The sequence below is a fragment of the Cornus florida genome, unplaced genomic scaffold (assembly GCF_030987335.1).
Source record: "Cornus florida cultivar Cherokee Brave unplaced genomic scaffold, ASM3098733v1 CherokeeBrave_3.0.0_Hap2_Chr10, whole genome shotgun sequence".
Lineage (NCBI taxonomy): Eukaryota > Viridiplantae > Streptophyta > Magnoliopsida > Cornales > Cornaceae > Cornus > Cornus florida.
The window spans coordinates 26,119,770-26,124,409 of NW_026775580.1; positions in this window are offsets into that span (position 1 = coordinate 26,119,770).

Sequence of the window (4,640 nt, forward strand, 5' to 3'; positions counted from 1 at the left end):
TTGTTATGTAGAACTGTCGAGATGAATAAAAATTGTCTTTTGAATATGTAAAATATTTTTCAAAGATATTCTTTTTTCATAAATACATTTTTTTTACCTCTACCTCCGTAGTTTTTATAGTTTTCATCTTTGTGGGTGTCACTTAATGGAAGCTGACATGGCAAGTTGAAAAGTTAATACGTCTCCAACCAAATCCCCCTTGGTGATTTGAAAAGTCACAAGGCTCGAAAGACCAACCCTCGCGCACATTAAGCCCTGGCATCGTTCTAGACCCATCAAGCCTCGATGAATCGACTCTCGAGCACCCTAAGCCCTGGCAACACTCTAAGCCTATCAAGCCTCGAGGAATCAACCATTGAGCACCCTAAACCTTGGTATCACTCTAGGCCCATTAAGCCTCGAGAGACCAACCCTCGAGCATCATAAGCCCTGCCATCACTCCAGGCCCATCAAGTCTCGAGGGACCAACTCTCGAGCACCCTAAACTCTGGTGTCACTCCAGACCCATCAAGTCTTAAGGGACCAACCCTCGAGCACCCTAAGCCCTGGCGTCACTTCAGGCTCATCAAGCCTCGAGGGACCAACCCTCAAGCACCCTAAGCCCTGGCCTCGCTCTAGGCCCATCAAATCTCAAGGAACCAACCCACGAGCACCTTAAGCCCTGGTATCGCTCCAGGCCCATCAAGTCTCGAAAAACTAACTCTCGAGCACCCTAAGCTCTAGCATCGCTCCAGGCCCATTCAGCCTCAAGGAATTAACCTTCAAGCACCTCAAACCTTGGTATTACGCCAGACAATATCACTTTGAAGGATCGAAGCCCTAGAGGGTTCGCCATCAAAGATTTGTATATAGCACAAAACGAAGGTAGGGTCTTCACAACTATAAGGAATCTAATCCCAAGAAACTTAGGAGGATCATAGATGAGAAATCAAGAGGTGCCTTTGCTCTTAGTAAGGCCCAATTAACAAGATGATGGGATTATACACATTATGACAGCAAACCTTAAAATCACATTTAATGTTGCATCAGGCTTAACCAATCGGCGGCCAAGCAACATTTAATGCCCTTGATTAAAGGAGAAATGAGATGGCAATATAGTGCAAGGCTCAATGAGAGAATCAGACTCCTAAACCTCCAGGATTACCCACGTAATCCTGATTGGGAGTAATGCATGCGAAGAACCATGCACAGAAGGGACCATTGGATAACAACCAATGAAATTCGGGCCTCTAAATAGTACTATCCTATGAAGGAATAACTAACCCAGAAAGGGGAAGCTATCATAAGATACTATGTTCTTGCCCTACCACCATTCTAATATTGACGATTAGTCTTCTTCTCCTCCTCTTATACTGAGCACCTCATATGTTTCCTTCACATTTGTACTTTTGATATCACTATTGTATACTTATTTATTATTTGATCAAAAAAGGACCCCTATAATCTTCTCATGCGTCCACGTTACATTGTCTGACCTCATTTTCGATATCAATGAAACTTACACAAAATCTACATTCCCATTCCAAAATATCATAACCCACATCATGCATGTCTACTGATGATCTCTTGTTTATAAATATAAATGAGTTCAGAAATCTAACGAGACAATCTGGAACCAAAGTTTGTAGGGTATACCTTAATATCAAGGACATGACCAATATTTGAAAAGATAAAATGTCAGCATCTTCCTCGAAACCCTCTTCTCGGAATCCAGGCACAGAGCCACAAATTTTTTTTGTGGAGGGACACATTGTACATTAAATACATATAAATTAATATTTATGGAGTGTATATATATAAAGAGACATAGGTGGATATACATAGAGATTTATATTTTTGGATGAGGTAAACTAATAAATTACATATATAGAATATAATGAGACAATTTAAGAAAAAACATTTAAGGAAACATATATATATCAGGAAAGGAGAAATTTCAGGAGGCATTTTAGAAAATAAATAACCCTTCAGCATTTTTTGAAGGATAAAAGGGCAAAATAAGTATATTACAATTACTTTATGTCAAAATTTGCAGAAAAGTGATTTTAAGGATTTTCGCACAATTTTTAAACCATAAAGATATTTATAACACATTTTCAAATTAAAATAGTAGGTGAAAGTAAGGGTGTTATTATTATTATTTTTTTCTTAATTGGTACTCACGCACACATGTCTCTACTTAAAAGTTTATCCCTAACTTTCTTTGAAAAATAAGAACTTGATAACATTAGGCCATGACCTGTTGAATGTTACGTGCTCTTTAACCTAAAGCTGAAAGCACACACACATAATACTCTTATTTGTTTGTGCTTTAAGCTATTGAATGGATTTTGTTTTGTAGTATTGAAAATTTAATACTCCGTATTTGTTTTCATGAGTAGATATGCATCCTTTACTTGAGTTGTTCTTCACATTCTTTAATATCCTATAATTTGATTTTCTTTTATTTATTTTCTTTTATTTGTTTTGTAATACTCCGTAAGTAAATAAAATAGAAAAAGAAATATGTGAAGTATATTTGGGCCATGCCCAAGGCCCCAACAAGCTTGAAAAACCAAACAAAACAAAGTAAAAAAGGCCAACAAACCATGGCCCCAATCCATAGAGGACATATATAAGAAGAGAAATCCAGCCTAACCCAGGCCCATAACAGGTCAAATTATTTACAAATGAGTTCACAGAATTAACTAATTCAGAGCACAGCCATAGCTGGGATGGATCAACAAATCTGAAAGTATTCAGGCTAAAGTGCAAATAAGTTCCACATAACACATTAAAGTTATACATTGGCCAAATTATCATTATATACACAATTTTCACATTATTTCAGAGAACGGAAAAGTGCACTTAACACCCTTATGATATCCTTATAATACGTACATATCAACCTCCTTGTGTGCACAAAACACTCCTAATTTGAAAAAGAAAAGAAAAGAGAAAGTACAAATAAGTTTTACCTGACACATTAAAGTAAGAATGATATCTTGAGCTTGAAGAGGATGCCATGAGAGGTTATTGTAGAGGCTGAGAGCTAAAAGAGAGAGAATACATTACTGTAGAGGAAATATGGAGAGAGAGAGATCAAGTTGTATGGGAAATATATATAGAGTGAGAACAAGCTGTGGAGAGAAAAAAACAATTAAAAAAAGTCTCAAAAGTGGGTTAAATAGGGTTGATATGCACTTAACACCTCTACGTAAAGCAAATATAGATAATAAACACCCCTTCAGCATTTTTGGAAGGGTAAAATGGCAAAACAGGTATATTATAATTACTTTATGTCAAATTTTGTAGAAAAGTGATTTTAAGGGGTTTTTGCACAATTTTTAAACCATAAAGATATTTATAACACATTTTAAAAAATAGGAGGTGAAAGTAGTTAACAAGGGTGTTATGTGCACTTTAACCTATATAAATATTAGATATATATATATATATATATAGATATAATACTCTTATTTGTTTGTGCTTTAAGCTATTGAATGGATTTTGTTTTGTAGTATTGAAAATTTAATACTCTGTATTTGTTTTCCTGATTAGATATGCATCCTTTACTTGAGTTGTTCTTCACATTCTTTAATATCCTATAATTTGATTTTCTTTTATTTATTTATTTTTATTTTTTTTTTTTGTAACGAAGTAAATAAAATAGGAAGAGAAATACGTACAGTATATTTGGGGCATACCCCAAGGCCCCAACAAACTTGAAAAACCAAACGAAACAAAGTAAAAATGGCCATTTTATCCCAAAAAAAAAAAAAAAAAGTAAAAAAGGCCAACAAACCATGGCCCCAATCAATAGAGGACATATATAAGAAGAGAAAATCAGCTAACCCAGGCCCATAACAGATCAAATTATTACAAATTAGTTCACAGAATTAACTAATTCAGGGCACAGCCATAGCTGGGATCGATCAACAAATCTGAAAGTATTCAGGCTACAGTGGAAGCGGCGGCGGTGGTGGTTGAGCCGGCTGAGGTGGTAATAAATGTGGTGGTGGTGTTGATGCGAAGATGAAGGAGGGGTTTGTGTGGGTTGGTTCGAAGGTGCTGGGGAGATTACGGTGGCAATTTCTTCTGGAAATGAGCTAGCTTCAATTGAATCGCATTAATCACAACATTCAGAATCTGCAATGGAGTTGATTTATTTCTAAATATTATTTTGTTTCTCTCGGCCTCCAGATATAATAAACATAGTTAGCCAAAGAAAGTATCCAAATCTCTCTCCAGATATTCTAAACATAGTTACCCTATCCAAATCGCGAATTCGTAGCGCCGCGATTGGGTTGCTCCTCCTCCTGGTTGTTCTAGAGAGCCCTACTTCGAGTGTTCAGACCTACTAACTTCTAATCTAACATTCTTGAGGTTAGAATAAAATTCACTCTTACTGTATTTTAATTCATTTACATAGGCAGACTACTAAAATTGAAAGATGGATGATAATTCTTTATCATGTAGAAATACTGGCCTAAAAATATTAAGAAGGGTTAAGTGCGAAAAAACCTCTCTTAAATTACTGTCTTTTTGTAAATAATCTCCTGAATTAAAAACTGTTCCATGAATTATTGATTTATTATAATTAAGGACAAATTCATCACAAAAGACTATTTTATCATTTTTCATTAAAATTTTTTATTTCT